Below are 25,579 nucleotides of genomic sequence, written 5' to 3'. Positions count from 1 at the left end.
TGAAGGCCACCTCTATTTATACTAAAATGTTGAGCACAAGTGGGGTTTATTTGGTTGCTGGCCGACCTTGATGAATTGTCCCATAACACAAATAAATTCATATCTCCACGAATACTTATCGGAATCGGATGATCTTTAGATCAATCCTACACCTCTCGATGAGAGGGATCCAAGAAAAATATCAGCTTCCATTAATAAGATGACCCACATGGAGTTTGGCCGTAGTTGCCAATTTTAACACTCCCTCTCAACTAGGGAGAACTCCATCCACTGATCCATATGTCCGACTGTACTATCTCTGCCATCAGTGCCCTGGACTGCTCTGCCCTGCTCTGCTGAACCATGAAGAAGAAGAATTGATCGAGAATGTCTCATACCATTGTCTACTGACTCGAAGTCAGTTTCATCTGAAGAGAGTGTGTCACATCACTCTTACTGGCCCGAAGTCAGTTTTATTGATCCCAGATCAACATCACAAGAGAGTGTCTCAAACCACTCATACTGATCCCAGATCAATGGAGGTCATCCTAGCATAGGGAGTACGGTAGATACATTGATGCGTCCATCGATAGTACTACTATGATCCCTAACCCCATTTCCCTGCTCATTGATCAGATGAGAGGTACTTCCCATGAGTCCCGAACTGCATGGGTAGGATGCCTTGACAGGAGAACTAATCATCCTGTCCACAGGAGAACGAATCATCCTACACCACACTCGCCACGGGAGAACTAATCATCCTGGCCCACAGGAGAACTAATCATCCTGTTCCACAGTCGCCACGCGGTATCACAGGGGAAGGTTGAACCTATCATCCTGTACATAGCACACCACCAGGGGAGGGTGAGTCGCTCTGTGGTCGTATGTTGCCCCAGTAAGTACCCCAAGCCCCTAGAGCTCCCAGAGCTCAATGCCTGCAACATGCAGGACCCTTATAAGGTGGTCTCTCAACGTCTCCAAGTCATTTGGGAAAGTCATAGATTTGACCTTTCCCCAGGGCTTTGACAAAATGTTTGCGACGTGTACATCAGTCTCAATGTGATGGAGCCTCATCGCTCATCGACTTACCATATCCCAGATAAGACAGTATCTGATGTTTATCTGCTGGAGCAATCATCGAATACGAGATTCCTCAATAATCAAATCCCCCCTCTGGTTGTCACAGAGAATGACGGTGGTATTCATCATGTGTACAAACAACTCACTTAAGAGCTTCCGCAACCATGCAACTTCATACGAGATCATATTCGTAGCTATGTATTCGGTCTCGACGGTGCTTATAGCAACCGACTTCTGCTTCCTGCTCATCCATGATATCAAAGCAGAACCCAAAGAGAACCAATGCTGAGAAGTGCTCTAGTGATCCTCCACACTGCCTGCCTAGTCAGCGTTCGAATAATCATGCAGCTTCATATTTCTGACAGTGTATCTCAATCCATGAGAGATTGTGCCCCGAAGATATCTCAGAAGATTCTTAGCACCAATCCAGTGAGGCTCAACCAAATATGAGCTCACCATGCTAACTGCAAAACATATGTCCAGACAGAAGTTCACCAAGAACATCAATGCAAATGAGTTTATGAAACTCAGAGGCATTTCCCAAATCTGGTCCAGCATGATCACCATATAACTTATGAAAGTTAAGATCCTTGAGGTAGTCATAGGCTTGTAGTTTATCATTCCACATTCGGAATCCAACTCCCTCTTCCTTCTGCAAATGAGAGGGTCTGCACTTGTCAGAAATAGGTCGTCCTCATAAGGTGCCGGTATGAGAGGTCTATCATGTTGAAAATAATACTGAGAGGGGGGGTGAATCAGTATTATGTAGCAATTTAACAAATCTTCCTTATTTGATCTTTTGAATTATTCTTGCATATCAGTACCATAAAATAATGAGCATGAACAAAGAAAATAGACAGTCACACCAAAGAACACAAGATGTAAGGTGGAAACCCAATGTGGGAGAAAACCACCTGCTGCAATATGTCTCTATCTTCTTTCAATTTAGAAATTCTTTTACAATGATTTTGTACTGGTGCAGTCCTTTACCAGTACGCAGGCTGCAACCTGCAGAGAGCTACAACTCTCTCTCGTTTTCCAGTCTCTCCTGGAAGGGAGCTACAACCCCCTACTTCTTTTCATGAAGAATCAAATGATCAACAAGTATACACCAGTTACAGTCCACTACAATTATCAGATCAGTAATCACAGAACTAACCCAGAACACCTTATGAACAGAAAAATACAGTCAACAGATCATCTTAAGACAGGGACGCAATTTTCCTTTCTGTGGCCTGCGACTGGACGCAGTTTACCTTCTGCTGCTCTGCGTGCCGACGCACTGTGCCTTTAAACTGCTCTGCGTACCGGCGCACCCAACAATACTATCGCGCCGCGTCTTTTGCTTCAGAGACGCATCCAATAATACTATCGCGCCGCGTCTTTCGCTTCAGAGACGCACCTGAGCCCTTACTGTACTGCGTCTCGGCGCACTTGCCCTTCACTGAACCTGCGTCCCTTCAGATATAAAAGATATGAAGACTTCAGAACTAGCCCAAACAGTCAGATCTGCAGATCTGATCATGCGCCATAGAGATCACAGTCCATTAGAAGATTCGCCCTCATAGATCTGGACTAGATCACACCAAAAGATATTCAACCAAAGATGATGATAAATCCAAATGAACTCCTTTGCTTTATATAGGCAAGCTCCTCCCCAAAACATGGAACAATACCACGAGCCGACACCATAGAAACACAAAACCGTCGGCTAGATACCACACAAGAAACCCCCACGTGCTTTTCTCTGTCTTGAAATGTGTGCACTGGGTGGACGCACCCCCTGAACGGCTGGCCTGCGTCCCTGGACGCGGGTTCTGCATGGTATACCTGCGGGGACGCACTTTCTGAACAGATTGCCTGCGTCCTTCTTAAAAATAGAGAGCTGATCATCAAGAATAGTGATCTACCACTTGAATGGGTTGCCATCAAGGACAACACCTGAATCATAATGCCAACAATCTCCCCCTTTGGACTTGATGGCAACCTCACAAACTTCAGCTTCATTCTCCCCCTTTGACATCAAGAGCAAAGGGTATGCTCCCCCTAAGCACATGCTCCCCCTGAATATGAACCGGATCTGAAGCAACGCACCACCATGAAAGAGATAGAGACATATTGCAGCTATTTCCAAGATCTCCTTCTCCATAATGCCAACAATGCATTATGTGCTCCCCCTGAGCCTGTACCACCAATAAGAAGAGGTTCAACAAGATGATGCATCAACAACCCCCAGCTTTTGCCTGAGGTATTCAAACGTGTCCCTGGGCAATGGTTTGGTGAAAATATCAGCAACTTGTTCCTTAGAAGGAACATACTCTAACTTGACTTTCTGTTCAAGTACTTGTTCCCGGAGAAAATGGTACTTGATTGGTATGTGCTTGGTTTTTGAATGCATAACCGGATTCTTTGAGATGCTGATTGCACTTGTGTTGTCACATAAGATAGGGATTGGAGGTGTACAAGTGATTTGATAATCCTGCAAAGTCTGCATCATCCAAAGGAGTTGGGTGCAACAAGATGCAGCAGCAACATATTCCGCTTCAGCTGTAGACAAGGCAATTGAACTCTGTTTCTTGCTGAACCAAGATACCAGTCTGGAACCCATAAAGAACGCACCACCACTTGTGCTTTTCCTGTCATCCACGCTTCCGGCCCAATCTGCATCTGTATAAGCATGAAGAGTGAGATCTGTATCTCTAGGATACCATAAGCCATAATTTTGAGTCCCTTGAAGATATTTGAAAATTCTCTTTACTGCCTGAAGATGAGTCTCCTTCGGATTTGCCTGAAATCTTCCAACTATTCCAACTGCATGCATGATGTCTGGTCGGGTACCTGTCAAATATAGTAAACTTCCAATCATAGATCTGTAGGTTGGTTGATGTACTGCTGCAGATTCATCATTTGCACTGAGACTACATCCTGTGACCATGGGTGTACATACTGGTTTTGCATCTTCCATGCCATATTTCTTCAAAATCTGCTTGAGATACTTGGTTTGAGATAAAAGGATTCCTCCTTCCTTTTGTTGGATTTGCAAACCAAGGAAGTATGTCAGTTCTCCTAGTAAGGACATTTCAAATTCTTTCTGCATGACCGAGGCAAAGCTTTGACTCATAGCTTCTTCATTGCTGCCAAAAATAATGTCATCTACATACACAACAAGTATTAGCAATTTGTCATTTTCAACTTTTATATACAGATTGCTATCTGCTGAACCTTTTGAAAAACCTTGTTGATGAAGATATTTGTCCAACCGGTAGTACCAAGCCCTTGGAGCTTGTTTGAGACCATAGAGAGCCTTTTTTAATCGGCATACAAGATTTGGATTATTTCCAAGAATGAACCCATCTGGTTGTTCAATGTATACTTCTTCATCCAAGTCTCCATTCAGAAAGGCTGATTTCACATCCATTTGAAATACTTTGAAATTCTGAAAACTTGAGAGAGCAAGGAACATTCAGATGGCCTCAAGTCTTGCAACAGGAGCAAAAGTTTCTTCAAAGTCTATTCCTTCTTGCTGCGCATATCCTTTACAAACAAGTCTGGCTTTGTTTCTAATTACTTCTCCATTTTCATTCAATTTATTTTTGAAGACCCATTTTGTTCCAATAACATTCTTATCCTTTGGTCTAGGAACCAGCTCCCAAGTGTTGTTCTTTTCGATTTGCTCAAGTTCTTCATCCATTGCTTTCACCCAACATTCATCTTTGCATGCCTCTTTCACATTTTGTGGTTCAGTAGAGGAGAGTAATGCCAAATAGCTTGAAGCTTCTGCAACTGTTCTTCTAGTTTGTATACCTGCTTCTTTCTGTCCCATGATCTGAGATTCTGGATGGTTCTTCTGAACATATCTGGATGGAGTCTTTTCTTCTATTCTTGTTCGTTCTTCTGCGTCTTCGTGAGGTTCTTCTTGAGATTCTTCTTGAGGTTCTTCTTCTTCATCATTCTGTCTTTGAGGGTAGCTTTCATCTTCTTCGATGTCTTCACGATGTATTTGCCTAGGAATGTATCCTTTCTCATCAACCACTACATCAATGCTGTCAACAATTCTGCCAAGTCTTTTATTGTAGCATTTGTATGCTTTGCTATGTGGAGAATAGCCAAGAAGAATGCCTTCATCTGCTCTAGGATCAAGTTTGCCAAGCTGCTCCTCAGTATTCTTGATATAGCATTTGCTCCCAAAGATTTTGAAGTGCTTTACCGAAGGAGTTTTACCACTCCAGAGCTCATGAGGAGTTTGAGTGCTGTTCACCCGGACATTTGTCTTGTTGAGAATAATAACCGCAGCATGTGCAGCTTCACCCCAGAAAGTTGCGGGAGTTCCTGATTCATCAAGCATAGCACGAGCCATTTGTTGGATTGTTCTGTTCATTCTTTCAACAACTCCATTTTGCTGAGGAGTTCTAGCTGTAGAGAATTCTCTCCTTATCCCATGTTCATCACAGAAATCGAAAAATTCATTTGAAGTAAATTCCCCACCTCTGTCGGATCTGAGGCACTTAATTTTGTGACCTGATTCATTTTCAACCAAGGCTTTGAAGGATTTGAATTTTTCGAATGCTTCATCTTTGTGCTTCATAAGTCCTAACCAAACAAACCTGGAGAAATCGTCAATAAATAATATCAAGTATTCCTCTCCTCTAGGTGTTCTTTTCCTGAATGGTCCACATACATCTGTATGTACTAGCTCAAGAGGCATGCTAGCTGATCCTTCTTTCTCTGGAAAGTTAGTCCTGGTTTGTTTTCCAAACTGACATGATCTGCATATGGTGTTGTCAGGAATTTTGATATCTGGAAAATCGCGAACTGCCTGATATTTGCATGCTTTCCTTATTTGTGAGAAGCTTAGATGTCCCAACCTTCGATGCCATAACCAGTGCTCTTCATCCTTGCTTAGATAGCATTGTTGTTGTCCTTCTTCAAATATGTATAGATTATTTGGAGTTCTTTTCCCTTTGAGAACTGTTTTACCTGTATCAAGATCACGAACAAGACATCCATTTGATCTGAATATAACCTCGGTTCTTTGATCACACATCTGGCTGACACTTAGTAGATTATGCTTCAATCCATCAACATACAAAACATTTCCAGCCTTAACATCTTCTTTTAAAGGAGCAATACCTTTTCCTTTTATAGTTGCAGGAGTATCATTTCCAAAAGAGACTTTCTTTCCCTTTTCTAAAATAGAATAAGATTCAAGTTTTTCTTTATCACCTGTCATATGCTTCGAACATCCACTGTCAATGTACCATAGATTTTCCTGTCCTTCTGCATAAAATGCTATCCCACATCTTTCTGTTTGAGGTTCCTTTATTCTCCATGTTTTGGTGTCTAAGGCTTGTTCCTTTTTCCGCTCTTGTTCCTTTCTTTCCTGAAACCTGCTTCTGCATTCAAAGTCTTCATGACCAAAATTATTGCAAATAGAACATTCAACTTCATTTTCAAGAGCCGAAAAGTTGTTATAGGTCCTTTTTGTAATCCCTGTCATACTTCTTTGTTTTTGAGCTTCCCTAGTCATGATTGTTTTATACGCAACACATTGAGCTGCTTTGTGACCAAAGTTATGGCAAGAAAAGCATTGTCCATTGAAGAAGCTTCTGCGGTTATTGAATCTACCAGCCAACTGATTGTAATTTCTATTTTCATCTATTCTTGAACCAAACTGGGAAGATTTTACCTGTGGCTGGTTGTGGCTTTTGTTCACCCTTAAGCTGGATTGCCCCTGATAGTTTCTGTTTGAAGTTTGTCCCTGCTTTACCTGATGATCTTCATTGTGCTTTTGCTCATTTCTTCTTGCTGCATCAAGATAACTTTTTGAAGTGGATGCTTGAGAAGTTTCTCCATTATAGCCCAGACCTGTCTTATTTAGTGGAGACCGCTGTACACTGATAATCTCATCCAAAGTTTCAGATCCTTTGACAAACTTGAGATTAATAGCTTTTGTTTTCTCAATTTCTTTTCTAAGACCAACAATTTCACCTTCTAATTTTTCAAGATGTTTTTCCTTTTCATCAATTTGAAATTGTAGAGTATCAATGATCATGTTCTTTTCTTCTATACATCTCTTGAGTCTAGTAATTTCATCATAAAGGTTATCCACATCTACAGCATCCTCATAATCATCATCTTCAAATGCCATTAACAACCTATATTTATTACCTTGTTCATCTTCATCACTGTTTGATAAGCCATCACTATCTTCATGGGTGTAGTAGCTTTTCTTATTTGCACTTTGTTTCTTGTTCCATCTAGCTGGTTCCTTTCCTTTATCCTTATAAGGACATTTTGCAGCATAATGACCTACTCTTCCACAAGCAAAGCATTTGAAAGGTAGCTTACCTCTGAACCTTCCAGAACCTCTTTGAAGATTTCTGACAAAATTTGATTCTTCTTTCTCTTCTTCTGGAACATGGCTTGCTTCATAGTGATCTTCTTTGCCTGATGCCTTAAAAGAAGCCTCCCTTCTGTCTGATGGACCTCCCTTTCTCATTTCATAAGCAGTTAGAATTCCATGTAGCTGAGACATAGTGAGAACACGGAGATTTTCTTTTTCTTCTATTGCAGATACTTTGGATTCAAACTTGGAGGATAATGATCTTAGAATCTTTTGAACTACTATAGATTCTTTTATTTCTTCACCCAAATTTTTCATACAATTAACAATCTCATCTACCCGAAGAAAATAATTAGCCACACTTTCATCATTATACATCTTGAGAGTCTCATATTGAATCCTGAGAGTTTGAAGTTTAGCTTGTTTTACCTGTTCATCTCCTTCATAGCTCGTGATCATTTTGTCCCATATTTCTTTTGCTGATTTGAAGTGCATTACCTTCATGAATTCTGTTTGAGATATACTTCCTAATAGAGTACTGACTGCTTTTGCATTTGTTTCATACTTCTTTTTCTCAGCTGGATCTGTAGGAGTAGCTGAAGGAAAAGCATAGCCTGTTTCTACAATGTCCCAAACTTCTGTACCAAGAGATTGAAGATATGCAGTAACTCTTACCTTCCAATAATTGAAGTTTGTCCCATCAAAAACCGGTGGCCTGATTGATGCTTCTCTCTCGTAGTTGCTCATGATGAACGATCTACCTTCAAGCGATCAAGCTTTTCTGAAGGACCTGCTCTGATACCAATTGTTGAAAATAATACTGAGAGGGGGGGTGAATCAGTATTATGTAGCAATTTAACAAATCTTCCTTATTTGATCTTTTGAATTATTCTTGCATATCAGTACCATAAAATAATGAGCATGAACAAAGAAAATAGACAGTCACACCAAAAAACACAAGATGTAAGGTGGAAACCCAATGTGGGAGAAAACCACCTGCTGCAATATGTCTCTATCTTCTTTCAATTTAGAAATTCTTTTACAATGATTTTGTACTGGTGCAGTCCTTTACCAGTACGCAGGCTGCAACCTGCAGAGAGCTACAACTCTCTCTCGTTTTCCAGTCTCTCCTGGAAGGGAGCTACAACCCCCTACTTCTTTTCATGAAGAATCAAATGATCAACAAGTATACACCAGTTACAGTCCACTACAGTTATCAGATCAGTAATCACAGAACTAACCCAGAACACCTTATGAACAGAAAAATACAGTCAACAGATCATCTTAAGACAGGGACGCAATTTTCCTTTCTGTGGCCTGCGACTGGACGCAGTTTACCTTCTGCTGCTCTGCGTGCCGACACACTATGCCTTTAAACTGCTCTGCGTACCGGCGCACCCAACAATACTATCGCGCCGCGTCTTTTGCTTCAGAGACGCATCCAATAATACTATCGCGCCGCGTCTTTCGCTTCAGAGACGCACCTGAGCCCTTACTGTACTGCGTCTCGGCGCACTTGCCCTTCACTGAACCTGCGTCCCTTCAGATATAAAAGATATGAAGACTTCAGAACTAGCCCAAACAGTCAGATCTGCAGATCTGATCATGCGCCATAGAGATCACAGTCCATTAGAAGATTCGCCCTCATAGATCTGGACTAGATCACACCAAAAGATATTCAACCAAAGATGATGATAAATCCAAATGAACTCCTTTGCTTTATATAGGCAAGCTCCTCCCCAAAACATGGAACAATACCACGAGCCGACACCATAGAAACACAAAACCGTCGGCTAGATACCACACAAGAAACCCCCACGTGCTTTTCTCTGTCTTGAAATGTGTGCACTGGGTGGACGCACCCCCTGAACGGCTGGCCTGCGTCCCTGGACGCGGGTTCTGCATGGTATACCTGCGGGGACGCACTTTCTGAACAGATTGCCTGCGTCCTTCTTAAAAATAGAGAGCTGATCATCAAGAATAGTGATCTACCACCTGAATGGGTTGCCATCAAGGACAACACCTGAATCATAATGCCAACATATCATCCACAACCTTCGGGTAATGGTTTGGATCAGTTTCACTCCTAGTGAATCTCAGCTTCATCAGACAACTATCAATCCTCTCATACTATGCCCGGGGTGCTTTGCTTCAAGCCATAGAGGACTTTCTTCCACCTGTATACATGAGATCCCGATCATGAATCTCAAACTCCTCGAGTTGTTCCAAACCTGTGGACCTGCTGCATGAGGGGAATGGTCCCCTTATAAGATTTTCCTTTGGTACATCTCAGACATGTACCTTATGCTCTTCTTCGATTCAGGCATCCCTATCACCATCTGACTCACATCGGGTAGGGCCCCATAGGTAGACCTTCGGTGTTGTAGATGCGATATGTCAATTGACAAGATACCCAATGGACCATCCTGCAACTTGATACAAATTGCCAACCCTGAACCCATGAGAAAAAGCATCTTTGAAAATTCTATTTTTTAACACATACCTTTCCATCGATGAATGCCACCCTGAAACCTTTGACTTCCCTTTCCGAGATGGACACCAAGTTATTCTTGTGATCAGGTACATAAAAGAGATTCTGTAAATGAATCGAGTTACCCTCATTCAAGTGAGGGTAACATTCCCTACACCCTTTCCAGGATAGGTGGCATCGACTCCAAGTATAATCCCACGATTGTTTCCATCTCTACCAAATTAGAGAGTGCAACCTACTATCCGATGATGTGCCTTGAAGCACTACAATCAATAAGCGAGATTCCCAAAGAATCTGAAGGAGAGGGCCAATATAAGATAACGCTTCTTTATCTTATCAAAAACAACATTTGATTCTTCATACCTAGGGTTCCTTGCTTTTTTTTTTGAAGAGTCGACCATTTCCTTGATGACTTGCATTACCTGTCATTCCTTTGATCATTGAAGATGTCCCTGGAATGATTGTTATCTTCATCAAGAGATGTGTCTCTGCCATTCAAACACTCCTTCACATAATGGCTAAACTTATTGCAACCAAGGCATTTGCCTTTCCTTCCACCCTTAGATCCGGACTTCCCAATGAAGTGATCTTTAGGTAGGCCATCAGAAACTTCCGCTACACCATTCTGATAATATTCTCTGCTTCGACTTCACCCTTGGTGAATTTGAAGAGGGATGAGGAATCCATTGATCCTTTTTTTTCTTTCCCAACTGTCTTCGGTGATTGCTCTTTCACTCTTGCTTGGGCATTGTCTTCACCTCAGCTTTGATACCATGTTAATTTTAGGTATGTTCTATGTTATGCTTAGAGCAATTTATTCCAATTTTCACATTTAGCTCAATATCTTTTCCAGATTAGCAATCACATCAGCATTAAAGTAAACTGCAGATAGACCATAAACATAAATCGCAAAAGACAAGCCAAGACAAGAGGACACAAAATGTGGCGCTAGCCAGGGACAAACCCCAATGTGGGGAAACCCTTGATCAATTCTTCTTATATGTTCTTCAATAGTTCAGCAGAGAGAGAGAGATAGTACGTTTACAACAGAAGTCAACACTTTGACTTATCTAGATAAGAACATAGATCATCTCTAAGAAGATGATACATGAGATCAGTTGAAGACACGTTGCTTTAACTAATTCTCCAAGGTGACTCCTTCACCTATTGTTGTGTTGCATTTCGTCATCATGTTGCACCTCACTAAACTGTACCATGCCGCACCCATCATCACTATGCTGCATCTCATCACGCTTCATTAATCATGACTGTACCCATCATTGTATTGCATTATGTGCTATTGTTGCACCATGTTGCCATACTGACCTATGCGTTAGCTGCATCTTGCTTGCTTGTTGTCGCTAGCATGCTTGTTGTCCTTAGCATGCTTGTTGTTGCATGCTAGCTGTAACATTGCATGCTTGGTGTATTTGCTGCTAAGTAACATACAACTGTCCCAATGTTAGTTAGTTGTCCCTTGCATGCTGCTCTCCTTTGGAGACAGATGCTCTGGTTGTTCCAGCTGTTCTCGGTAGTTTTGGCTATTCTCAGCAGTTCCGGTTGTTCTCGACAGTTTTGGTAGTTCCCTATAGTCTCGGTAGTTCCCGACAGTTCTGGCAATCTCGACAGTTCTGGAAATCCCGACAGTTCCGGAAATTTTGGCAGTTCCGGTAGTTCTGGCTATTCTCGGCAGTTTCGGCTTCTACCCTCTGTGTCAAGCGTTCTCGCCTGTTCTGGCAGTCTCAGCAATTCCCAATGGTTCCAACAATTCCCGACAGTTCCGACTTTTCCCGGCAGTTCCCGACAGTTCCGGCTTCTGCCCTCTGCATCAGCTTTCTCGGTTGTTCCGGCAGTTCCGGCCATTCTGGCTATTCCCAGCGGTTCCGACAGTTCTGGCTATTCTGGCTGTTCCGACAATTCTAGCCGTTCTCTCTATTCCCAGCAGTTCCGATAGTTCTGGCTGTTCCGACTTTTCCTGGCAGTTCCAGCACTTCCAGCTGTTTTGGCTTTTGCCCTCTGGATTAGCACAACGTTATCCCTTAGGATCTCCCCTCCTACTAAAACCCAAAGACAAGTAGAGAGGAAGAGATCCCAAGTGTGTTGAAATAACTTGAAGGCCACCTCTATTTATACTAAAACGTTGAGCACAAGTGGGGTTTATTTGGTTAATGGCCGACCTTGACAAATTGTCCCATAACACAAATAAATTCATATCTCCATGAATAATTATCGGAATCGGATGATCTTTAGATCAATCCTACACCTCTTGATGAGAGGGATCCAAGAAAAATATCAACTTCCATTAATAACATGATCCACATGGAGTTTGGCCCTAGTTGTCAATTTTAACAATGACTTTTCAAGAATGCGATAGGACTGAGAACTCCGATATATAGTTTATGTTTGTCACCAATTTATCCATTCGTCATAATATTGCAAAACTGTCTTTGCTGAAGAACAATTTTGTGCAAGGGATTTTCTCACAAATTGGACAACTTCAACCAAAATCGCACCCTTAAGAACTTTAAATCTAGGACTTTCAAAATTCAAGCAACAACCAACGAGAACCTCAATAGTATCCTACCAATATGGTATCTAGCAACAAAGAAAGGTAGGTCTCAATAAGACCAAAATATCCTTATCGCTTTCTCAACTTCACCCCTCCTATGCTCTTTAGGCTAGGTTGAGATTCAACCCTTAGGTGTAATATGTGAAGCAAAATAAATTGTGCTTAAAATCTAGCATTGTTATTAAAGGGGGACAAGTAGAAGTGGTTTGAGCTAGAGGAGGTGGACTAAAGGCAAAAAATGAGCCTTGTCCAAATTCAAGCCTTGTTTCAGTGTCTCACTTTTGCAACTTCAATGGCTCCTAGATTTACCATTTTGATGATGGTTAATTCTTGTATTCTCATTTGGTCAAAGTTTTAAAATTGACATGGTACTTCAAATGGTTGTTTTTTGTAAATTCCCATCCTCGAACAATTTTCATGGTACATTCCAACTTGCTGCACTCAGGTATTTGCGATAGGGCTAGACAAATTCCCTCCCTTGAACAATTTTCATAGTTTTTTTTATTAATTTTTTTACTCTATAATGTGAACACATCCAACCTAAAATCCAAAAAATTCCCAAGAAGTTGATGAAAGTTTTGCATCGGCGAAATAAAGAAAAATTGCGTGGGAATAATAGGTGGAATTATCATAAACATAGTGTGCTCTCGAGTCTCCACTGCAAATCTTTAGATATTTTCCCAGCCAATAGATTTCTAATGCCGAAAACAGGATGCCTAGTTTTCCCTTGCTATACATTCATCAACGCGTGAAAAATGTCCAAACTGGCTGCAAAAATACAAATACAACATTCTGTAGAAAACCTTGTCTAAAAAAAAATCAGAACTGATAATAATGGAGAATGAGGGTTCTATTTTGCATTTTTTTTCTTATTGTTTGCTCGGTGAATATTTGGATCCCACATGGTGTGTATTGAAAAATTTGTCAAGTACTTGCAAGTGTAGTCAAATTTGTTTTGTATCAGCGAGTTTGACCAAGCTTGATCGGTCAATTATTTCAGGGTTGAGTCAATGAGTATTATTGTTAATTATTGTTACTAACCGACAGCTGTAACAAAATAAACAATATGTTGAATGCTCTTTTCAATATTGTTAGGCATGTTTTATGTTGAGGGAGAAATGGCCTTACTCCTTTGATGGATGACTTCATGCCCAAGAATCCAATGCTCAACTTTCACATTTTTTAGTATTGTTTTATTTTTTTGGTTCAATTTAGTATATTGTTGGAGATGTATATTGCGATTAGTCCAAATGTTGTAAATATATCATTTTGATGATTAGTTATGTTTAATTCTCTGTGTAGACTGTTGCAACTGCATATATTTTCTGGTAAGATAGAAGAAACTTTTGTGCTTCTTTGAGATGTCACAATGTTAGCTTAGGACATTTGGCAAAAGAGGAACCCAACTGCAGCCAAACATATTAGAGAAAAGGTATGGGTTAGAACAATGTAAAACTTGATGTTGAAACATGTTTTATGTCCTTTTTTGCTAATGAATTTTAAGGATCTAACATTTTGGATGTATTTTATGGATTCAATGTTTATGTAGCATTCTTTGTTTGTATTTATGCAACTTGATTTATGATATTTAAATTTGGTTTTCAATACTAAATAGTGCCATGAATAACAGAAATAGGTGTTACTCATGGTGGAGCAAGTTCTGTTTTCCACAGGTGTTACTCATGGTAGAGGGAGTTCTTCTTTCCACATTGGCCTTTGGCCTTTGCTTTTATCGTGCAACATCCATACAAATATCTTGTTTCTGCAATTAAGATTTTTAATGGTGCAGAAAATTCTTTAGCACAAGTAGCATGGAATTTTGTAAATAATGGGTGAGTGTTCTAGTCTCTTTATCCTTGTTCTTCAATATTTTATGCTTTTTGGATTGCATGCATCTCTGGATTTTCAACAAGACTAGAAAATTGCTTTATGTTACAGGGATTACAACCCTCTGCCTCTAGTGCAAGCCTTTAACATATTCCTGTTGGAGCTAAATTTTTGAAGGTTAAACTTGCCACAAAGGCCTTGGTGGGAGGATTGTGATGTGACTCCTCACCAACATGAGGGTTAGCTCATCTGCTCTGTGATCTAATTTGGTGTTTCTGTAGAGCGTTTAGAATTATAATATGCTCAAACTTTGCATATTGTCATCATATCTATATATATTGTTTTATTGCTCATACATCAATTGTTGCTAGGCAAGATATATTTGAAAGTAGGGGACTCACTAGTGTAAGTGACTTGTCAATTTGTGACATGCAGGCATCTACTCACTACAAATTGTTAATTTCTGTGCAAATGTTGGCAATCAAAAGCTAGATCTATATGAATATACCATGTCAACATTCACTTTAAATGACATCAACTCTCCTCAAGGTGTGAATAAGAAATTAAAGTCTTCATATAATAATATTATCCAGGTTTAGTCGGGTGAAAAGACCATATCAAATGTCAAATGTCACCGACATATGCAGGATGCCAGATTAAGAACTGCATAGGCATATGCTTAAAAAAAACATTTTTCAGACTTTTTAGGGAAACATCCACCATTTGTTTGTTAGAGCTATTTTCTTCACTGTAGCCTGAGTTTGATGATATTGTAGGTTAAACAACAAATATAAATCCATGTAATGCCATGGATGCAAAGAAAGAGCACATATGAAACAATAAAGAACTCAACTATTGAGAGTGAGCTAACATCAATGGTAAGTTCAGGTAAAAGGGGTAACATGGATATACAAGAGCATTTGGTCAATACAAAATCTAGTCTCATTTAAGTTAGAGGCATCTTAATTAATTAATTTGTTGTTTATTTAAATATCGAGTGCAATGCAATGTAGGGAAAATAACATGGAGGTTAATTGATGAAACTATTTTGTTGTTTATTTAAAAATTGAGCGCAATGTCATGTAGGGAAAATAACACGGAGGATAATTGATGAAACTATTGAAATATCTATGTAGAAACACTATATTATTTTGAAGAGGTAGTAGTAGAGGCGAGTTCTCTTTTGGTGTAAAAATCCATGCTATCTGCTATGAAATCCTCACGTTGGTCTTTGTTTTATATTTCTCAAAAGATATTTGGTGTGTATTTAATACTTGTCATAAGATTTTATGGTCTCTATTTAATATTCTTCTATTTTTAATGTGCAGGATGACCACATACACTTTTTGGGATTGTAAAGAAGAATTTGTCTACTATTTCTCTTTGTTTTGTTTTTGTTATTTTCATTTCTTTTTGCTATTGTTGTTGTTATATTTTGCTATTGCTTGTTACTTTGTTTTTGTTTAACTACGGTTATTTTTTTACATTTTGTGAGCATGGCCATGCTAAATCGTGGTTTCACAGTTTGTTTTTCATGTTTGTTTGTTTGTTTATTTATTTATTTATATATTTTCATTTTATTTTTATATACTTTTGTTCATGGTTTTTGATTTGCCTTCAAATTAAGGCAAGCCTTAACAACACATATTTTGGGGATTTAGCGTGGATGAAGATTGAGCAAATGTAATGGGCAAAGATGAAAGAGGTATGTATGAGGGAATTCACTAGTTTGTTGCTACATAATTTAATGGTTCAACTTTGTTTTAATTGAATTCTTTTGTTGCGTCTTATATCACGTGTGTTCACGTATAAATTTATTATAGGCAATATTAGTAAAGGAAGGTAATTGGAATCTTCAAGCATAAGCCAAGCTTTCTTCTTACTAAGTAGAGTTTGTAGATATGGATGAAATAAAATAGAATTTTTTATCCAAGTTATGACATACTAGTTTTCATCTACAATTGGGAGGTGTACTAAGCACTTTGTGCCACTGAAGAGTGGGTTTCTTACATGTGTATTTCAATTTCAACATTTTCATTAAGACATGAGACATTTGTCTTTTTAGCCCCATAATATCTATAATTTTCTATATTATTCTTTCATAATAGAGTAGAGTTTGTAGATATGGATGAAACAAAATAAAATTTTCAATCCAAGTTATGACCATACTAGTTTTCATCTATGATTGGGAGGGGTACTACACACTTTTTCAATCCAAGTTATGACCATACCAATTTTCATCTACAATTGGGAGGTGTACTAAGCACTTTTCAATCCAAGTTATGACCATACCAATTTTCATCTACAATTGGGAGGGGTACTAACCACTTTGTGCCACCGGAGAGTGTGGGATTCTTACTGTGTATTTCGATTTCAACATGATCTTTAAAACATGACACATTTTTCCTATTAGCCCAATAGTATCTACAATTTTTATATGGTTGCTTCATGTTTTTATTTCAACATTATCATTAAAACATGACACATTTGTCCTAATAGCCCAATAATATCTACAACTTTTTATATGGCTCTTCATGTTTTTATGGAAGAGCCAAAACCATCACGAACTTCTTCCATCATTCTATCATATAGGAATGCATGTTTGACAAGAACTTATCATAGTTAGGAAATATAATGAACATAAAAAACTTGGCCTCCTAGAAGGCTCAGAAAGAATGCTCCACTTTTGACCTCATTCTATCAACTCCCTTTAGTCCTTATCGTACATATTTCTACAATTCTTCAATCAACTTTAGTTGGGCCTTAATTCACACACTAATGTATCTTGAAACAAAGCCTCGTACTTCATCCTACATATGTGTTTCTGCCATTCGTAAATCAACTTTTGTTAGGCCTTAAGTCCACACACTAACTTGTCTTGAGACCAAGCCTTAGAAAACCTAGGAACATAGACTAGCTAAAACCAAATAGGGTCTCTAACTAGACAAAAAGGTGATGAAAGTGAGCCTTAAAAGAAACAAATGCATTAGAAGATTGAAGCTATGGCTTTCTCTTCATTCTCAACACCTTTTTTACTTGGCAATTCATAGGATTCTTCCATCTTGCCAATTCATACAATAGTGTGACTTCTGCAGAGGGTGAAACAATTTCAAATCCTTCTCTTGGGGTTAAGATCCATCATTGTCATATTATGAAGTTGCATGGTTCTCCACTCCGGTAGCCACTTGTCCAAGCTTTGCTGCTTTATAATGATCTCATTACCCTGGGCATCAACATTGGTATATCTAAGCAATACCCTCAAAATAACCTAAGAATACAACAACTAAAAGGAACATGATCTTTTATCAGACAAAAGGGAGATAAAAGCATGCAACAAAAGCAACAAATACATAAGAATATTGAATCCATTTTATCTCCATTCTCAAAACCTTATCCACATGCACTTGTTATGATTCTTCTATTTTGCCACTCCACTTAGTAATTTGACTTCTGCCATTAATGTTGGTGGAGAGGAAATAACCTATTTTTGATCCTTCTCTTTGGGGTTAAGGTCCATAACCCTCATATCATGAGGGTGCAATATCCTTCACCTACATGATTGTGTTGGTTTGAGGCAGAGTGACCACATTTATTGGGGTTAAGATCCATAACCCCTTGCAATGGGGGTGCATGGTCCTTCCCCCTTGTGTGGTAGAGTGACCACATTTATTGGGGTTAAGATCCATAACCCTCATATAATGAGGGTGCATGGTCCTTCCCCCTTGTTTGATTGTTCGGTTTTGAGGTAGCACGACCACTTTTATTTTCCTTCTTGCACTCGTGACATTTTTCAAGCAAACAAATCAATTGTTCATAATGAACTGGTTGTAAGTAAATTTAATATTAAATAAGGCCAATTAAGAATTTAACAATATTAGTTTATGATGTTTAATTATAGACATTTTTGTATGGAGACATTTTCAGTCCATCCCTCTAGCCAGGGACTATAGTTTTTCCGTAGCAGTCAAAATCCATTGATTGTATATTAATTTGCTCGATTTCATCATGTTTATTCCAAGTCTTGTCAAATTTTAATATTTATTTTATTTTTTAGAAAAATTGAATTCATTTTTATATTTTTGAAATTTGAAATATGATTCTTTCATGGGTTCATTCTTACATGATTTGACTTAGATCTCCCAAGTCAACGATTTATTTCTATTTAATTGGTAGGAATCACTAATCATTTAAAAAACTAATTTTTGTGTAGGTCACTATGTAGGCTTATTAAATAATTATGAGGTTGCAGAGCTCCATGCAATTAATTCTTTTCAATTCATTGTATTCCATGTTGTTGGCGGGGCATTATAGTTTTATTCAAATTGCATATTTTGCTACAACTGATGCTCTATAGTTCATCCCGGTGGATGGGGTGGGTGTGTCAATTCTCTAATAATTGTGATACTTGGTAGCGCATGGATGGCATTCCTCCACCATAATCAATTGACATATGAGTAAGCTCCAGCGTCATCCCAGGTGTCTAAGGCATATCCAAAGCCATAAGCAGAGGAAAAGGCACAAGAGTCAACATTCCTCCTCGTTCCACCTTTCTCGGTGGAAGCATCCATTACAGTTACCTAATTTCCCAACATTTGGTTCAATCTAGGTATGCTTTGACTTGCACTGAAACATGCACATCTACAACAATAGCTTTGGTGACTACATATGCTCAGGGTGAGGGAACAACCTCCAACTGCTACGAGAAGAAGCATAATTGAAGATTCAACTGAAAAAAATGAGAGTGCTATTTTCAATGTGGTGATTATTGCTGAATAAATGATCGAGCTAAGTTTTTTTCTTTGCAATTGCAATTGCGTTGACTAGAGCCATTGTCGGACAGAGAGTGAGAAGACTTATACCACTTAATAGAGATTCACAGACCCTAGACCAGGACGCATGTTAACGGGAGACAAAAGGGAGGGAAGGTGTAGGACATGAAGAGAGTAAGGAGATTTTAGAACAAGAGGAATGAAAGGGGAGGACTAGAGGTTACTACAAGATGGATAAGGTGGCTATGGATACTACTTGCCAAAACTAGTCATGCATGCCATGACGTAGATTGAGGTGAGCACATTGAACTGCCACATCAATTATGTAACATCCCTGACCCCCAACTAGGCAACGCTACTAACCCAAAAACCAAAGTTCCCCAAAAATTCCTACAAAAGCACATAATTACCGATTTCAGATACTAAACCTTGGCTCACTGCGAGAGCCCCTATAACTTTGTGCAAACCCCATTGTAATTTTGTCACATGGGTATTAACCATAGCATTGAATCCATTAAAAACATGTATAATTAACGAGTAATTAGCACAATGCTTTAGCCATTAACATTCACATAGTAATTAGGGTTTACACAATAATTTAGAGTCATACACAACAAAGTATATTTAACTCATAAAACCCTATTTAGTAAAACCGAATAAGCACATTACCAATCCACACTCCACTAGCTAGTGTTTATGCACATGAAAATTAGGGTTTAAATACAACATATTATGTTCATGCACAATGGAACACATACATAAATACCAAACCCTAACTAGGGTTTCAAACATGAAAACATACGATTATAAGCATGACACATAAATATAATTAATTGCATAGTAGACACTTATCTACAACTGAAATCCAAGTGGTTGCGTGCTCTTCACGTTCCACCCAACCATTGATCGCATGGTTCATAAATCTCAACCATGGGTCACCCTCGAGCCGAGGGTGCAACTCCACATGCAACGGTGAAAACCAAATAACAAACACATATCCTCGAATGAGGTACTAACTTAGCAGACACTGCTCCAACCACAGGCTTCCACTCTCTTGAACCTGTGCCTAAGTGGCACACCCCTTCTTTGTGCCCTGCCAGTCTTTGGTGGTGCCCACCTCTTCAGGGTGCCTTACAGCCAGCCAGAGATGGTCTCAACTCTAGGCTTATAGGAGCTCGTGCTACTCTCTAGGCACCTTTACAGCCATAAACCAAAATAGCTTCTAGCCGATGTTAGGTTCCAAGCATAGGGCTCACTAGGTCGTCGCACAAAAACCTAGCTCACCAGAATGATGGATAATGGATGCTTGAATGAATGAACGTGTTCGAGAATCGCCCTCTTAGGCAAACATACACGTTTAAATATGCGTGGCCCCACTCTGCCATGTGGCACCCCTTGAGATCACGTGGGCCTTAAGTGTCCTTTTTCACAAACCATAGCTGTAAAATAGAATGCCACCTAGCACCAATATTATTGGAGGAAAATATTAAATTCATTATTTAGTGGGCTTGGTTTAGATATTGTGCAAACTGTGTTTTAATACGAATTAACAGTTTCAAAACATCTAATTTTATTCAGGAGCAGTCAACTTATGTTCCATTACCATATATGAATCCATCCCTATGAAAAAAATGGCTCCTTTACCCCTTCTTTGTGCCCTTCCAGTGTTCGGTGGTGCCCACCCCTTTAGGGTGCCTTACAGCCAGCGAGAAATGGTCTCAACTCTGGGCTTATAGGAGCTTGTGCTACTCTCTAGGCACCTTTACAGCCATAAACCAAAATAGCTTCTAGCCGATGTTAAGTTCCAAGCATAGGGCTCACTAGCGCGTCGCACAAAAACCTAGCTCACCAGAATGATGGATAATGGATGCTTGAATGAATGCCAGAATGAATGAACATGTTCCAGAATTGCCCTCTTAGGCAAACATGCACCTTTAAATATGCATGGCCCCACTCTGCCATGTGGCACCCCTTGAGATCACGTGGGCCCCAAGTGTCCTTTTTCACCCAACATCCTTGTAAAATAGAATGCCACCTAGCAACAATATTATTGGAGGAAATATTAAATTCATTATTTAGTGGGCTTGGTTTAGATATTGTGCAAACTGTGTTTTAATATGAATTAACAGTTTCGAAACATCTAATTTTATTCAGGAGCAGTCAACTTATGTTCCATTACCATCTATGAATCTGTCCCTATGAAAAAAATGGCTCCTTTTTGTTGTTCATTTACCATTAAGTGCCCACTTGGACTTCAATGATAAGGTGATCTAAGGTAGCAAGACTGACAGCAGACACAAGGTTATCGAGCATAATTAATTGAGCTGATGTAATTCTGGTAAAACTTGCTGCTTTGATGATTATCTAGTTATGCTGGCAGCTAGGCACTTATCTGGTTAATATTTCAATGAATCCGTCCCTATGCAACATATGGCTAACAGTTGTCAAGTTGGTCTAGGATTTACCTTCAGATCCTGCTGCAAGACAGTGTTTTCATTTCAAAGCACTGCTGCTACTGCTGCCTTAGACATTGTAAAGAATGAGCATGGCAGCTGCTCCAGCTTTGCTTTCAAACCTCTTTCCAGTTCCAACGTTAGTTCAGACATGCAACCTTTGGGAGACCTGGTAATCATCATGCAACTCTTTGCCTCTGGCTTTTTGGAAACACAATTTGGTAACGCTATAGTAAGCTTTTTGTTTTTGAACAAGAGTGCAGTCAAGTATTTGACGTTTTTTTGCTTTCCATGCCTCTGTAAAATTCAGTCCTGATTAGACTAGAATAGAAAAGAAACGGCAAGATGTAATGGATGCTGGGCTAGATTGAAAAGTAGGGATCAAGCTAGAAAAGGGAAATCCAATTTGGGCTATACTTATGGAATTAGAAATGTATTTCTATTTGGATTTGTCACCCAATTCAAACAATTTCAAACAATTTCAATTTATAGGGGATTGTTTCAGCTGCACACACTAATAGACTTAGATGGAGCTACAATGAGCATGCTGATCTTGAGCTTACTGGAATCCTCTCTCTATAGTTTTATAATTGATTAATTTTCCATTTTCTCTCTCTCTAGATTTTATTTCAAGTTAGTAACATTTGAAGTTGGAAAAGTAACAGTTGTATGGGTTTTATCTTGAAGGCAACTTTTGGTTACAACCATCACCAGTCTCTAAAAGGGGTTCAGGATGATGCTCAGATGTGGACTTCGCCAATCTTTAGCAAGACAAAAGAGCCTGTGGCAGATTCTTAATCTGAACCGCCACCGACTGGCGCTACTGCTATGCAAGTTGTTCCTTCACAGGCAGCTTCTTTTGAGGAGCAGAAACAAAGGCAGCTTTCAGAGTTTAACCAAACTGTAATAGTTCCTCCTACTGGAATTGAAAGTCCTTCTGATGATGGGCGCAAATATGGGCAAAGGCATGTTAAAGGTAGTGAATATCCTCGGAGTTAGTACAAGTGCACACACCCTAGTTGTCCAACCAAAAAGAAGATTCAACATTCTTTTGATGGACATGTAACGGAGATTGTGTACAAGGGTGTTCATAACCATAATAAACCTCAGCCCAGTCGTCAGATGGGAGCTGCTGCTGCGGCAGCCGCTCCTCATGAAGAGGGAGAAAGTACCGAAGGCTGTGGTTCTCTTGTCAAAGTTGAAGACAGGTTGTCTTGGGAAAACATTAAATTAGGGCTAATGAAAGTTAATGATGCTTCAAGTTATTCTCAACAAGGGAAGAGTGAAGGTCTTGAAAGGTCCTTATCAGCTTCTGTTGTTACTGATCTCTCAGATCCATCGTCTCCTCCACCACGAAGGCAAAACTCTAATCACGTGGAGTCACTAGGTACACTGGAGCAATCATCAATTTCTGCAAGTGAAGATGATGATGGAAGGACACAAGTGGACAAGTTCTCTGGCAAAACTCTAATCACCTGGAGTCACTAGGTACACCGGAGCAATCATCAATTTCTACAAGTGAACTTGATGATGGAAGGACACAAGTGGACAAGTTCTGTGGTGAAGATCTTGATGAAGAAGAATCTGATTCAAATCGCAGGTTACTTTTATTAGAATTCATATTAATTTGTTCATTTGGTAGAAGCTATTTGATCATTTTTGCAGATGCAATTAATTCCTTGCTCTAATATGTGTCAAATGCTTCTCTGAAAATTGACACGAAGAAAGAAACCGATACGATGGACATCATAGGGGCAACTAGAACTATTCGGGAGCCTCGTTGTTGTACAAACAACCAGTGATATCGATATCCTTGATGATGGGTATCGCTGGCGCAAGTATATGGACAGAAAGTAGTAAAAGGCAATCCCAACCCAAGGTATCCTAAATTATTCTTTTCTTCATACTGTGTTTTCTTTGTACTTGATGGTCAACGTCTGTAATTTCCTTGAAATTTTAAATTCTCATGTGTATTTAACAGTATTTAATAACAGTTAGATGAATTCTGGTAAAGTTCATGCATTTTGTTTTTTCGAGTACATGTCCTGTAAGTTTATGCTGCCATTTGGTATTTAAGAATGTTGCAATGTTTGGAACATGGGGTTTGTAGATTGTTAACATATCATAACAGTAGAAAGTAAGTCAAATTAAGTTCTGTCAAAGTGTATACATCTGATACAGAACTATCTGACGTGATAATTCTAGCATAATTTCAGCAGAATACTTGGAAAAGAGGATAAGGACAGAGACAGAAAACTGCAGAGTATAAGCTAACGTAAGTTAAGCTTTATAAAGTAAGAAAGATGCTATGTTCCTGTGTAGCATAGATTCTAGATAGGAGAGTTGGAAGATATTGTGGTTGAAACTTTGCAAAATCATGGGGGTGATACATCTACACCCCCTCCAAATCTTTTGAGAGTATCTGCACTTTGCCTCTTGGAGAAATCATAGACCTGATTTACCCATCATGTGTTTCCTTGTTAGGAGTCTCCTCTTTTACCTGGAGCATTGAGTCCACTAATATTTCAGGATAAGTTTTTCATTTTAGGTTATTATGACTGTTTTGGAGATAAAGTTTAAACCTCTCAAAGAATCTGAGTTTTACTTGAATCAACAAGTAACTAACCCTTTTCTCGTAGTTTTTCCTTGGATGTTTTCCATCCATTCTTATATTTATTTGGATTTGTGTTTTGGAACTTTAAAGTATTTGCTTTGATGCCCAGTGCTTTGACTCTGAGAGGTTTTTAACTTGATTTTAGATGAGGCCTTGCTTGATTTGTGTTTTGGGACTTTAAAGGATTTGCTTTGATGCCCAGTGCTTTGACTCTGAGAGGTTTTTAACTTGATTTTAAATGAGGCCTTGTTTCCATTTTGTATTTTGTGTTGCAGAACATTAAGCCTATCTTTAGATAGAGTTTCTAGGAAGTTATGATCATACAATAATGCTAAAAGTTCCACATTTACATCCCCCATTTTCTCATAAAGGATTTTGATTCTGTCTCCTCATCAATGTCCTGCTGCCGTGTATCCATTACATCTAAATTCTCCTGGCACCTGAATTACAAGTTTGACCTCCTTCGATCTCTCTATCGCTGGTGGTTGAGGGCAAGAGTCTCGTGTTAGCCTGCTTGGTTCAGAAGTTTGGGAAGGGGAATTGTGATTTCTTTATTATAGCTTTGTTGGAGATTTATTTGAACATTTCCATTTGTGCAAGTCTCATTGGGAAGGGCAATTGTGATTTCTTTATTATAGCTTTGTTGGAGATTTACTTGAACATCTCCATTTGTCCAAGTCTCAGGATGCTCTTTGCTTAGCTCTCTGTTCTTATTCATGTTGTTTAATAATTTTTTTTTTTGTTAGGGTCTGGTTTGAGAAGGGTAATTGTGATTTTGAGATTCCTTGTCCAAGCTTTTCTGGTGATTTACTTGACAAACTCTATTTTTTGGAGTCTCAGGACTCTCTTTATTCAGCTCTTTGTTTCTCATTCATGTTGTGTAATGCTTCTTTTTTGTTAGGGTTTGTCTCTTTGATCTTCCTATTTCTTTCCAATTTGTTGGATTTATATTTAACCTCTTTGAAACCATCTCAATTAGTTTTCTCCTTGTAGCTAACTTTCTGGTTTATTGAGCAGTCCCACACCTGGTGACTATGGTTATGGCAAGTTTTGCCTCCAAAGGGTATCTGCTTGTCTATATTTTGTACCCATTCTTTGTAATGTGAGCTAATAATGTTTGTCTTGATATGGTATAGATAAAATAAATAAAGTCCTAGCGTTCTTTGGATTGCTTGGTGTACAAATGCACCTTGCTGGCAGATATGGTTTTTGATCATATTTGCTTCCTTGTTTCCATTTTTTTCAAGTTCTCTGTTTATACTCCAGATTTGCGCTATTTAAACTACTTATTCTCCAATCATGGGTTTCATTTAGGAATTTCCCATTATCAGTCATAATCTATGTGGGTTGTGGCAACAGATGGAAATAAACATTTACACATTTGTTGCATGTTTGAACATGAGGCTTTCTAGGCCACCTCTTCAAAGTCTTGAATTTTCATATCTCCCTGCCAT

General features: G+C 39.1%; 1 long non-coding RNA gene across 1 annotated transcript; it reads left to right on the top strand.

Annotated features, from left to right (window-relative positions):
- Positions 1 to 9,237: 9,237 nt before the first annotated feature.
- On the top strand, positions 9,238 to 23,814 carry LOC149206775 (uncharacterized). Its single transcript, XR_016252590.1, has 5 exons — positions 9,238 to 14,294; positions 14,401 to 14,528; positions 15,618 to 15,994; positions 22,199 to 23,111; positions 23,240 to 23,814. It is a non-coding gene; the product is annotated as an uncharacterized LOC149206775 (long non-coding RNA).
- Positions 23,815 to 25,579: the final 1,765 nt, after the last annotated feature.

This window comes from Pinus tabuliformis, chromosome 1_2 (genome assembly GCF_031772625.1).
Source record: "Pinus tabuliformis cultivar Carrire ecotype Pingquan chromosome 1_2, CPIR1, whole genome shotgun sequence".
NCBI lineage: Eukaryota > Viridiplantae > Streptophyta > Pinopsida > Pinales > Pinaceae > Pinus > Pinus tabuliformis.
This window is presented reverse-complemented; position numbering and strand designations above follow the sequence as displayed.